This window comes from Psittacula echo (genome assembly GCF_963264785.1).
Source record: "Psittacula echo genome assembly, chromosome: 4".
NCBI classification, from domain to species: domain Eukaryota; kingdom Metazoa; phylum Chordata; class Aves; order Psittaciformes; family Psittacidae; genus Psittacula; species Psittacula echo.
Window position 1 is genome coordinate 2,154,934 of NC_137738.1, and position 13,994 is coordinate 2,168,927.

Here is a 13,994-nt window from a genome sequence, read left to right on the forward strand (position 1 = left end):
CCACAAGCATGGGAAGGGGCAGAGAAAAACCCTCTGTGTCCAAACCCTACCATTTACACTATAATCATGGCTTTACAGGAAGGCCTTGAAATGCTGGTTTGTGTTTAGAATTATCTCAAGTGGCATGCACACTGCAGGCACACTGTAAGTCACAGATTCGCACTGAAATCAGTGCTCCTCATCTTTCTTCACAGGCAGAGCACCTAACTCTGTCCTGGTTTGCCCTTTGCTTTCTCCAGTGCCTGCAATAATACCAGAGGTGCAAGAGCCTCCTGCTTTGTGTATATCAGTGGAAAGCCCAAGGACAGAGCGAGCCAGAGTTTCTGGCAGCGCAGGCCCATGATAACTCGACAGCCCTGGTTACATACCCGTCAGCGCAGGAATGGCATACTTTCCTGGTGAGTTGGCAGGGGCAGGTAACAACGCTTGCATGCTCACACGTTCATTATGAACAGACCTATTAAGAACCTCTCCTCCCAAAGGAATGCTGTAGCATACATGGAAATGGGTCTGTGGTCACCCAGCATTGCGCACGAATCGAGCTGCGCGCCCAGCATGCAAAGCTGTGCTACACCTCGCAGGCAGAACCCAAATATTCTTGATTACACAAGCAGGATCCTTTCAGTTGAGGTAAAGAGAAGGTCCATCTGCGTTTAGCACTGTTTGGACCACAGTGAAAAGTCACGTCTCATTGTCTTCTTATTCTCTTGCACATACACATACAAGCCCCCAAGGACAGCTTCTCTCCATCTAAAATCCTCCTGGTTGATTCCTTCACAAGTTTCTTAGCCAATATCTCATTGATTACTATTGCTATAACTCCTAAACAGAGAAGTGCTTCAGAGAAACGTCCCCTCTCTGCACTGATGCTTGCAGAAATGCCTCTCATACTTTCTGGATCTAGCTTATCTTTCCCAAGGGCTGGGGCATGATGATCCTTTGCTATTCTTTTCCCTGTTATCTAGAACGGTTCTTCTGCCCTTCTCAAAGGATGAGGGAGGTCAGAGTCTTCATTTGGCTGAAGTTACAGTATTTCAGACAGGTTGTTAATGTCATTAATTGTTTTAGAACACTTTTTTACTGCCTCACAATGTTGATGGGATTTATTGTGATTCATTTAACTACTCCCTTCAGTCATCCTTCCTTTGAAGTAAAGGGGTACAGAGTGTAAAAGCTTGAAATCTCATGAGCTGCAAGGTCTTGGGATGCATGTGAGGACGATCAGTATTTCCTTCAGGAACTTCATGTTTCTGGGCTATTGTTCACTTTGAATGACACTCAGAACTCCCAGGGGACCAAGAGAATTTAGTCCAGACAAGTCCTCTTATTCCCACAGTTTGCTTTCCACACCTCATTAACAGAGTGATCCAGGATTTCTCTCCAAAGCCTCAGCAGCCCTGCACATCAGAGGGGAAGCCTTTCCAAAACGAAGGGTGCACGCAGCGCTCTGACAGGGGTTATATGGCAATAAGGAAACCTTTCCCTGCAGAAACCAAAGCAGAAGAACAGCTTCCAAAAGCAATGCAATACAAATGAGACCGGCAGCTCCTCCTGACTACAAACAAGATGCCAAAGCCTACAAGGATTCACTTACGCTTACCAGTCCTGCTACGTCGATCATGCTAACCCAGAGCAGCACAATGCCTTTCTGGCACAGTAGCAATAATGCTGGTACAGTTTAGTCCAGTTACAGCAAAACAGGGTACACTGCCATACATTGAGTTTCATAGCTCCGTATGCAGGTTTTACTGGCTATATGTATATGTTATTTCAATAGAAAAGTCATATTCTTGTTAACAAAACCTCAGCATCAACCAGGTGTAAGTCCCAGCTAAAGTCACCTTTACTTGAACTTGCGTATGTCTCCATCACTTCTTCCAGGATTTTGCTTTGGGGATCTTTTTATCACAACCCCCCTTTGCCTTCCCTGCTGTGCTTCCATGTGTGCTTCCACAGCTTCCAAACCTCTTCCCAGGCTTGATTCCAAGCTGGATGCTTCCCAGTCCTCTTGCAACACTGTCAGACCAAACCTATGGGTACAAATGATCATCTAAACTCCAGTTTTCCTTCCAACAATCACTTCTTCTTTCCTATCAATCAGATAGGTTACCAAACCGGCTGCAGCACAAGGCCAACACGAGCCCAGTTATTCCAGCAGGACAGGTGAGTGTTAGGCAATACTCTTACCTGCTCATTCCTGGATTTTCCTATAGGAAGACAGAGAATGAATGCAATTTGGGAGAGGTATAATTTTTCTTCTTACCATCAGACTGCGTCACCAGCCTATTTTCCATTGCAAAGAGGTTTCCCTAAGCACAGACCTTATTTTTCCCCACATAAGTTCTCTCTGAGGCTATTGCCTATTTAGATTCATTGGATATTTTAATTAGAAGTTAACAGCTACCCCACCAAACTGGCTAAGGCACCTCCATGTGTACATCTATATTCCTTACTGCTTCTCTACCAGCAACAAGATAATTCCTCCTGACCGGAATAACTCCTCCATGCTTCCTGAAGGGAGTCAGCATCCCCTCAGCCCCTGCACACACATTAACACACCCTTCTCTGAGGCAATCACAAGCTGGAGGCAAAAAGGGGGACAATCTTCCATCTGAAGCAAGGACTCCAAGTACAAGTCTTCAGACTGAAGCTTACCCCAGTAGTTTGAAGGGGGTTTGGGATCCCAGGCTGCTCTGTTAAAGATGAATAGGAGGAACTGTGTATTGATGTTAACTGATTGCCATGGGAGTTGTCCTGCCGCTCTTCGGACTGGTAAACTTGAAGCTTACATCCCTGCTGGTTATGCCAGCGGCAGGATTAGTTGGAATTCCAGAGAGGAAGCATGAAAAGGGCATTGGGGAGCTGCCTGCGCTTCACCGATGTCCTCCTTGCAGATGGGGTAGGTACCAGGCTGCTGTAAAACAGCACTGAGGGAACTAATCCACAACCCCAGCAAAGAAACTTGCCCGTGCCTGAAGCATGCTCAGGCTTTTACCCCCGGGAGCTGGGGAAGCAAAGGGCTGCACAGTGCTGAGTGTGGTGGGGGTCTGATCCCTGATGGCTTTGTGTCAGTCTTTTAAACAACCTAGCGACAAACCAAGGGAAGAACCTAACTGGGGTGACCGGTAAAGACAAACCAAGCCAAGCTGCAAAGTCTGACTTCCTTCACGTTAACTTGAGAGAGAACAGGCAGACTGCACAACACGCAGTGGCAGGAGTAGGAAACCGAAGCCCTGTATTGACTCAGACATCAGCCTGAATCCTGCATTGACCCAGATCACAAAGATTAAAAGCACGGCCACCCTTGAACGAATGAAGTAGGTAAATGGATAAGACTTACTGATGGTGTGATGCTTGGGTTACAGTTTGTATACAGCTTGCAATAAAAAGAAACTCTTCGGTTAACTGATGAATTTATTCCCCTCCTCTTTCCCGAGCCTGTCTGGAACCAGCACTCACACTCCTGGAGCATCTTGATCCTGCCAACAATTCTGAGAGGGATGCTAAATGCTAGCAGCTTTAGAAATGCAGTAGTAGAGAAATGGCTTAGCTCTCCCCCATCAGTGGCTTTTCTTGTCTTTATTTACACTGTAAGATGTTTAACTAGGGAAGGGACAACTTGTTTTTATGGATTTGCATGCCGGATTCAAACTGCAGCTCCTGTATTTCACTGGGACCATTAGCTGCTGCTGTAACAAAAGAAGTTGTATGAGTAATCGTACAGGGATATGCAGTGGGATACTCAAACAGTTACTGAAAACCCCCCCTCATAGAATGGGCAGTGCTCCAGTGATAAGTGACATCTAGTACTGCTATGTGACAGTGATACAGAGAGCAAACAAGGCACTAACAGCACTGGTTACCAAAGGAACAATTATAGCACTAGGAGCTGTGGGTGAATGTGAGATCTGTGTAGAGAAGCCTGTACCTCTATCATGCTGCTTTGAGAACAAAACCAAATGACACCGAGCTACCCAGCTGTTGCATAAGGAAGGAAGATGGTACAAGCAAGACAGGGAATGTTGCAAGTCACTTCAAAGTTCAGATAGCCCCAAATATACCACACTTTCTATATGTGGGCAAGCCCCAGCAGTTGGAGCTTGCAGCAGTGATTTGCTGGCGTGTTCAGGTACCACAGCCATGGCTGCTGCAGATGTACTCAGGCTTGGAAAGTATTTTGTAGACGGAAACTCTCCATTTTCACATGAGAGGGACTGGGCTGCAAGTGAAAAGAGTCTGCTTGTCACAACTGGACACCATCAAAGCACCAGAAAAGAGGAATTACGGGACTGGGTTTTTTACTTCTGTTTAGGAAGCAACAAATCATGATGCTTTACAGCAGGGCTGTCTTACCCTTGGGAGTCGGGATGGCAGTTCACATCCATGCACCAGCTCTGAGCCCTGTGAGCACCAAAGAGGGCAGGGATCAGGGCTCATCCATGCACAGGGGCACTAGGAAGCCTTGGGCTGTGGCTTTGTAGTTGGATATCCCTGTGTTACTAACTGCATCTATTCTGACTCTCCTTACAGGCTAAATACTCGGGGGATCCCTCTAAACACTGCAGGAAGTACCTCATCCTAGGCATTAATACAACTGCCAGCCTTGTACGTGCTGCTGTTTTGTAATCAAAGGAATGAAGACTGCAATTAGCTGCTCATCTTTCAAGCCTTTATTTTGAAGAAGGTAACACTCCCAGCTACAACCAAAATGATGAAGACAGCAGAAACTGCAGAGCACATGAGTAAATAATAGCCCTCTGACTCATTTCCTAACTCAAGAGATGTCTGGAAACTGAAATTAGCAAGTCACAGAGCAAAAGGCTTCATCTTTCAGCAATTTCACCTCTTCTTTTTATTGGATGTGAAGAGAGAACACTGCAGTGCATGGGACTTGTGGCAGTGCCTTGCCAAGGCCATTCACAGAAGAACCTGCGCTTTGTGGTGTTTAGAGGCACACCATACTTTCCAGCACAGTGCATGGCCAGGGGGTCTGCAAGCCACCTTCTTGAACTGTTGGCACCATGGGGCTTTTTGGTTTGGGTTCTTCTTACCCTCCGGGCTGCAGCTCACCAGCGGGTTGTTATTTATGGTAACAGTCAGATTGAGAGCGATTTTAACACAAAATTGCCTTGCTGCAAGGAACCTGAGTTTTAAAGAGTAACGAGAGTGTGAATTAGAAGGAACCATAAGCTAAGAGAACCCTGCTTATGTTCAGGAGGGAACTTAGTGCCTGAAGGTCTCCACCACATCAGCTTGCTTTTCTTTGCAGATAGGTTGGTTCACAAAAGGACCTCAAGAATCTAGGAACTAAATCCATCGTTCTTTGCAATCCTAAGATTCCCTTAAGCTGCAAAGAAACCTATCTTTGAGGTTGGACAAGTAGCATGGAAATGCTGTATAGGGTTGTGCTCATTCCTGGGTGTTCTAGAGGGAAGCCTTGCCTTGGATGCACCCACAGAAATTCATTACAAGAGTAAATACATGATACAGAAATGCTTCACCTCACTGTGACGACTTGCAGTCTGGATTTAGGAGGTCAAGAGGTAAAATGCTTCATCTGAATGTAATTTGAATGTCACTGCAGTCCCACGTCACCCAAATAAGCGACTGCTCCAAAATGAGGCTCAGGGAACATTGTTCAGGGTTTCAAATAAAGGGATACAACAAATAGAGATGGACCACATTATTTATAAAGGCTGATCCAGGGAAAGACCCAAAAAACCTGAGCTTTCAGAAAGTCCAGGCAGTGATGATCCCTGTCTAGAGCCATTGGATGCCAGGAATCAGTCAGTGCCAGTGGAATCCAACAGCCCCAGGGGAGAAGCCCAAATAAAAAGAGGAAATACTTAAGAAAGCAAAAAATCAATAGCAGCCCTGAGCAGCAGAAGAGAACTTCCAAATCCATCAATCGGCTGCTTCATTCTGTTTACACAGCACTAGCTTGTTCTCAAGAGCTTATTAAAACCAGCATCCTTTCCAATTCGAGTAGAACAAACCAGACCGAAACCATAACCAAAGCACGTGGTCTCCCTGCAATCTGGGCCATTATCAAGTGTGCTATTTTGAGTTAACACAATTATTAGCAAGGGTTTTGCAAACATTTTGGATGTGATTCAAAACAGGCGGGATATGGATCTGCCCGTATTTGCAGTAGAAACAAAGACGTGTTGAGGTCCTGTTGGCCTCCCTGGCAGTGCTCTGTCAACCTCACAAGTGGGCTGAGATGTGGTGCCTGGATAACAAACCTTACCTTTCCCAGCTGCCCCAGCAGCACCAGTACAAGCAGCAATGGGAGGCTTCCCATCCACGCATCCTCACTGAGACCTGCTTTGTGGCTTTCTACCCTGCCCCAAACTGGCCATCCCGCATGAGTCCTCCTGCAGGCTGTCTTCCCATCCCCATTACTCAGTTACTACCGGTCAAACAGGAGACAGCAACAACAAAAGGACATTTTTCAGCCCAATATGATGCCAGCTGAACAACCCAGACCACTTCTTTGCTTGGCATATCATCTTCTCCTATGCCTTCACCTGGCTATGGCTCTAGGAGGCCTCTCATACAGTCATGTGCCCATTTGTCCTACCTATATTGCTTCTCACCTAATTTCCAGTGAAATTCCTGGTTGCCATTGGCATGACTGCGCATACACAGGCTGCACAATGCAAGCAAAACAGCCTTTCATCCAAGGTGACACAGTTACCTTTCTCCCTCCCTTTTTACTGCATCTTTCAAAGGTGGAAACTTTAACTCCATCTGATTCCAAGTATTTAATTGAGCCTCTTCAGCACCAATGCCTCATCATTCCCTGCTCACTGAGAGGTTGCAAGAATGCACCTTCAGTACCTCTATCAACTGAGTGTAGAGGGAGCATAGATCTCTAATTCCGGCACCTTACGTGCCCAAGATGAGTTTGTATGAGTCCATGCAGTCATGTGTGTTAATTGGTACAAGTATTGAGGTCTGACACAGATATCCTATTTGAAATAGTCACTGTATATCTCTGGGCTTGTCCAGCACCCAAGGGAATGGCCATGGAGTTATGCTGGGAGAGAGATAGAAATAACCCCGTGCACAAGTTGCAGTGTAGAAGTGCAGCCTTTTGAGCCCTTATAGAAAACCTGCCCTATGCAAGGGGTTCCGGACAGCCTCCGGTGAGTTTTGCTGCTCAGAACCCCACCATCAGACATAGCTTCATGAGAAACAAATAAACCAGGTCTTTCAAAGGGGCCAGCTTGGATCCCAAATCCCCCTCCCTGACCCTAATGAGGACCTCTCTTTACTCACCAATAGTGAGAAGATGTCAATATTCAACATTACGGAGTGTTTTCACCACTGTGGTTATGAGCACTGCCTTCATGTGCATTTCAGCTGGGCCCTGGAACCACATCTGTTTCTTTCCTGTACAGTTATTGTACATGAAACTATCAAGGATTTGGGTTTGCAAACTTGTTTGCAGCCATGAGGTGTTGAAATTCACACTTCTTTTCAAGGGCTGGAGCAGCATTAGGGGATGACAGATCACAAAGGCGAGGCCAATCGCTTTCCAGAAGGAGAGAGATCATAAAATGAAATAGATGACAAAGAAAAATGGGCCACTGTAAAAGCAAAAGAGAGCCAGTGCTAGGCGATAGCATAAGCAAGCAAAAAAGCAGGCAAAGAAGAAATGTACAGGAGCTCACACCACCCATTCAGTCCACAAAACTACTCAAATAAAGGCAACAGTATTCAGTGGAAATGGCACAAAAGCACCTGTGGGGCTTGTGCCAGCTATAGGCAGAGACAGCTCAGGACAGACTTGTGTGGATTTTCCAGCAGGGGCCAGATAATGTCCTGGCTGCAGCCAGTGGAAGTGGTAGGAGAGCAGGGTGAAAAGGGGAGGTGGAAGCAGCAGCCACGCAGAGAAGCCCAAAGATGCTGAGGGCAATGAGGGAAGCAAGGATGCAGTGTGTGAGGTCCAGCAAGGCACAGCGCGAGGAGTGAGCATTAAAGGGTGTCGGCTACAGAAAGGCTAGGAATGGGTGCTCTGTGTGATACCCTGCTCATGGCAGGGCAGAATCCTTATGGATCATCACATTAACTTGGCAGAAGGGTGCAGCAAATGCATTTGTCTTTGTTGGATAGTTTTGGTGTGAAGGATTGCACGGATCTGGGAGACCTGACACCAAACTCTGCAATTATTAGGCAGAACATTGCAGGCCCTGCCTTGAACTCGGTTTAATCTTAACAGAATAATTGGAATAGAACATACAGTATAAAGTGAAACACAAATTTGTCATTTAACATAGCACAGTGGTAGGACACCAGAAGCAGTCACACAAGCAACAGCAATGGGGATGAATGCTAGTCAGCAAGATGTCTAACCCAGGCCAGGGACTACTCAAAGAGACAGAGGTGTCCTGGTCCAATGCACATGTATTTCAGGATATATATACCCAATATATATACTTAAGATTGTATATATGTATAGTTTTAGTCCAGTCGTATTCAAACAGATACTTAATGTTTTTAACTGCGGCAGGGAGATCAGGATCATGAATTCCCTTTAGAACCAGTCTTAGAATAGCATTGAGCTTTACTTCCGTATCAGCTCATACTTCTGCCGCCTACCTGTTCTGTAGGAAAATGATTGGCTTTACTTTCCAGACACCCACTTTAATATTGTTTCTTAAGGAAAATTTAGTATTTAAAAAAAAAATAATTTCAGAAAACCTAATTTTACATTTTTAATGATGAAATCTGGTCTCCAGGCTTGTTTGAGGTGCTGGTCCTTAGTGATATGTTAGTACACTTTATGTCACTGTAACCTTAACCATTTTGGTAGTGTTATGGTCTCCAAAAACTGGAGTAGAGAAGAATTAGGCCACCGGCTTTTACAGAAGGGGGGAAAACGGAAGAGGAATCCAAGCTACCCCTGTATAAGGGCATACATGACCAAACAGTTTAGCATGTTTTTCCTTTAAAGTCCGTTGCATGTTTTAACTCTTTGATCAATAAGAAATAATCTAGACAGGAATGACACCAGCTGCTTGGTTATACCAGAATTATTCTGCTTCACCTCAAGCAAGTTCTGAGGTCTGTGAAGCCAGAAAACAGCCTGAATCCTTTCTTTCCTTAAAAGCTGGCAGCTTTATAACAAAGAGCTAGATCAGAGTAGCATACATAGTCATTGCAATCTGTTCTGATCAGTGCTGGCTAATTAAGGCTAGAGCTAATGAAGGATGGTTTGCGTTAGAATCTGCACACTCTCGTTGAGTAACACAAGCGAGAACTGAAAACATATGTTACAACTGAGAATGAAACAGCACTTGTACGGCTCATCTCAACGGAGGCTGTAGTGTCACTGACAGCAGTTCATTCACAATACCAATTTGGACCCAAGGAAGGTGATGTCTTTTTAAAGTGTGAAATAACCTACTGGTCAACTCCAGTGTTGGAAAAGGGACACTAAAAATGAGAAGGTTAAAGTAACAGTGGTGGGCTTGAGTGGAAAACCCTCAAAAAAGGCTTTATTCTCCGTAAAACATCTTTTGCAAGGATTCAGTTCTGTTTCATTTGAAGAAACATCAATGCAAGTTTCTATTAGTTTCACTATTTTTCCCAAGAGCTCAAACTGTCTTACCTGAGACATCAACAGGACAAAACATTCTGACACTGCTTCTTGGTGCTTTCCTGATGGGCTAAGCAGGACTGGTGAGACTTGTGCACCTCAAACCCTGTGCTCAGTTCTGGCCCCCCACTACAAGAGGGACATTGAGGTGCTGAAGCGGGGCCAGAGAAGGGCAGTGGAGCTGGTGCAGGGCCTGGAGCACAGTGTGATGGGGAACGGCTGAGGGACCTGGGGGGTTCAGTCTGGAGAAGAGAAGGCTCAGGGGGGACCTGATCGCTCCCTACAAGTGCCTGAGAGGAGGATGGAGCCAGGAGGGGCTGGGCTCTGCTCCCAAGGAACAAGGGACAGGACAAGAGGAACCGGCCTCAAGCTGCACCAGGGCAGGTTTAGATGGAGCTGAGGAACAATTCCTGCCCCAGAGGGTGCTCAGGCATTGGAACAGGCTGCCCAGGGCAGGGCTGCAGTCACCGTCCCTGCAAGTGTTCACACACCCTGGAGACGAGGCCTCAGTGCCATGGGTCAGTGGTGGCCTTGGCAGTGCTGGGGAACGGTTGGACTGGATGAGCTTAAAGGGCTTTTCCAACCTGATTAATGCCATGATTCTATGGTTTTCCAGGACTGGGTAAAGATAAGTGTGTCTACAGCAAGATTTCAGGTTGGAGCCCACTATACTTCCTGTGATCAACTAATTTTATACTGTTAAAAAGTATGTTGTTATACGTTATAAAATATGGTTGGCTCATCTTTTAAGAATGATCAAACATCTTTAATATTCATGACATCTGGCTACCTGCATTCACAAAGCTCTTTCTTGAAAGTGAAAATATGGCACTGTTTTACCAGCAATCTTTAACTTTCTGCTTCTTAAACAGTCAAGCAATCCTGCTATTCAGATTGCAAGAACAGCAAGAAGAACATTTGCTCTGTTTGAATTTTCCCCAACCTGGTTTGTTTGCTGGTTTTATAATGAGTGGAAACACTTGATTGATAGCTGGTTTTGTAAAATGAAATAATGATAAGGAACAAACCGGAGTTCTGAACTCAAATTACCGCAGCAGTATGAAAAGCCTCATAATCAGGCTTAAAAACATGCTATGTTGATACCTGGTAATTCAGGGTGGAATTCATCTCTTCCAAAAAAGCAAGGTCACACGCTACCTAATCACATTCATACTACATGCAGCTTTATTCCCCTCACAACCTCTGTCTTTTTAGTTGGTGTTGATCTAAGATGTTAAAAGCAATTGCAGGCTACGGCAACAAGCAAGAAAAAGCTCAGTTGTTAAACATGCCTGCCTCTTGGAGATAATTCAAATGGAACAAAATCCAGGTCATTGGCCTTTTTCAATAGACCCCCGGCAATATTTACCCCGCCATAAATAGCACAGTCACATGAAATAAAACCGTGTTCAGTAAAGCCTGCAAAACAAAAGAACAATTTACAGACTGAAACGCAAACTGTGGCTCATGTGTTCGCTGGGGAGGATTAAGTGAGCTTGCCGCACGCTCCATGCTTAGCGGCTGGGGTGTCAGCGCAAGTCAGGTCACTGAAGGTGCTCCATCCTTCAGCAAAAGCTGATCCTGCTATGGATGGTGACCTCTGAGAGACAGCTTTTGCTGTAATGTCGTGACTAAGAGCTCCTCTGCATAAGGAAAAATCACAGGCATTACTGTGCTGCTTTAATTCCACCACTACGGCTCTATGCTATGGGAAAGGCAGTACATGTCCCCAAGGTAGACAAGCCCTAACGTGGAGGTACATGTCCCTCAAATCTCAGTAAGACTATTCATTTCAGGTGCTGACAAAAATAAATCTTTTTAGATATTACAAAAAGACAAATGACCATGAACATTATTTACATCTCTGTAAAGCTCCCATCAATCTCTTTTGTGTGCTTACCCACACTTAGGACTTTATCTCCAGTCTTACTTCTATTTTTCCCCCAAAGATCCAGCCCTGGGAATCCTGCTCCTAAGAATCACAGACTTAAGTCTCTTTTGCAGCTCTGGAAACAGTTGAGCAAAACTTGAAAATGTGAAACAATTGCACACAAAGGTTTTGTAACCAATACAACAAATGAGTAATATCCACAAGTGCATGTGATTTGCTTTCATTTGTTAACCAGGGAGTGGAAGGTTTGATTATAATTAATCAGTATTTAGGTCTCTTTCTTGCTAGGAGCACTCATTCTGGTTTTGCAGAAGAAGCTTCAACAATGCCCCTGGAAGGTGATAGTTGGACATTGAGCCTGGTTTGAGAGGGCAGATCTGCAGACAAGGGGTGCCAGCCCACTTGCTAGCTGGCCATGGAGAAGTGGCTGTTTGGCTGACTTGGCTCTTTGTTTCCAGTTGCTAAATCACAGCAGGGACAGATGAAAATAGAAAAATACTTTTCTGCTATTATTCTCCAAGGAGAATAGAATTACCAGGGAATAGAGTTACAATTTGAAATGCAAACCCAATTCCTTACAGAAAACATTCTACACTGTCGAAGTGCTCAGAAACCCTGGTACCGTGAACCCTTTCCACCTTGGATTTATAGAGAGATTTCCCAATCCTCTTCATCACGCTCTGCTACAGCCTATATATCTGGTTTGCATCTCCTGGCCACGTTTTGTACTTTTCTGGCTGCCACATTCATTAAGTTTCCAAGAGCAGCTGATTCTTAGCACGCAGTAATTCTTGTGAGCCTGCTGAGAAGCTGACAGAATAAACCTTGCTGTTTGTTTGTTTAATTCCTTTCACTGAGCTTTAGGAATTAGTTCCGAAAGAACTCAAGCTTCCAGGTGCTCACTTTTACATGCAAACACTACGTAACAGAAACAGTTCCCTCTTATTTTCTATATGCTGTGTCAAACAACCTTTATAGAACACTGTAAAGCCGAGGATAGTGATCGTTGGCATTTACAAAGGTCTGCTTTGCCACAGACAAAAGCATTTAGAAAGTGGTAGTGGAAAGGCTACCTTGTTTTTTGTTGTTGGCAGTGGTGGTTGGTTGTTGGGGAGTGTTATTTTGTATTTCAATGAATACAGGTGCCATTTATTACATTTAAACGCAATGAATCCACTCCTCTTGCTGAAGATCTTTCCCTGTTTCATATATAAAGTGCAAACAAATCTTCAGCACAGAGAACAGCTTAATAAATACACATATGCTCATGTTCTGTAGCTTTCTGTATGGAAACATCATTACGGCAAAGATGCTAACTGACTTTGAAAGCTTAGCTGTAAACCTATATCCCTGAGGGACGCTTTGCATCTTACCGAGCCAGAGTGACTGCTGGTGAGTTCTCAGACAGCACTGCTTCCACCCAAAATGACGGTTCAAGATACAGGTAGAATTAAGGAGTTAAACTGGGACGCGTTTTCATTGGATCAGTGTACATGTGTGTGCCTGTGTGTAGAAACTTGATAAACTACATCTTTTCTTTGCGACACAATCGTGCTGGATCGCCTGACAGAAGATTAAATGAAGAGGTCTTTTAAAGTAACAACATGAAACAGAGCTAGTTTTAACGCCTGCACATATCCATTCACACAGTTTTCCCTGAGAAGACTGTCATGATGTTATCCAGAGGTATGCCAAAAGAAATCAAACCCAAGGCTCTTACAAAGGTCTCATCAGCTAATCTCTGCCTTCCAATCCCAGAATTTCAAATCCTGCTCTGGGAGGACGGTGCCAGATGGTCCCTGAGATAACCAATGCTGTATTATTTAAGGATTTATCAAGCAATAGACTTAGGAACACTTCTAGATAGCAACTACCCAGTGCAGGCCACAGAATACGTAACCATACAGTTTAACCTGAAGTGAGTAATAGTACACTTGGTTTTACTGGGACAGTACAAGCGCTTAAACTTAACTCCATGTATGCTTGAAAGAACACAGCTTCAGCTCAAAAAGTGTTTTAAGTTAGCTGAAATACCCCCAAAAAACTGATGGGGGTAGTAGTAAAGACAGTGCAGTAGTAAATACAAGCATGGCTGCAGCCAACAGAGCTTTTCCTTAAAAATATTCATTTTGAAAGGGAAATTAAAGTAAGTTTCTATATTCTTCCTCCACAAACCTTCCTGGCTGAGGGTTCACCCACTTAGGGCATCCTCTTTACTAAGAGGATATGCCGTAATATCTTTACTAAGATATTCCTCCCACTGTCTCTGAGAAGAGCTACGTTCCTTGTAACTTGGCCTCTAAGCATCAGTACAGAAGAATGGGAAAGCAGAGCTACAGTTAACTCCTCGTTTGCTAGCAGCCAGGCAACTCCCTGTAGTAAAAACTCCATAGGAACCTGGTACTTGAAGTGCCACACTTTTAAGCCAAGTTAGGTTTAGGTTTCAGCCAAGTTAGGTTTCTGCAAGTTAATGGTATGTCATGTTCCCATTCACCT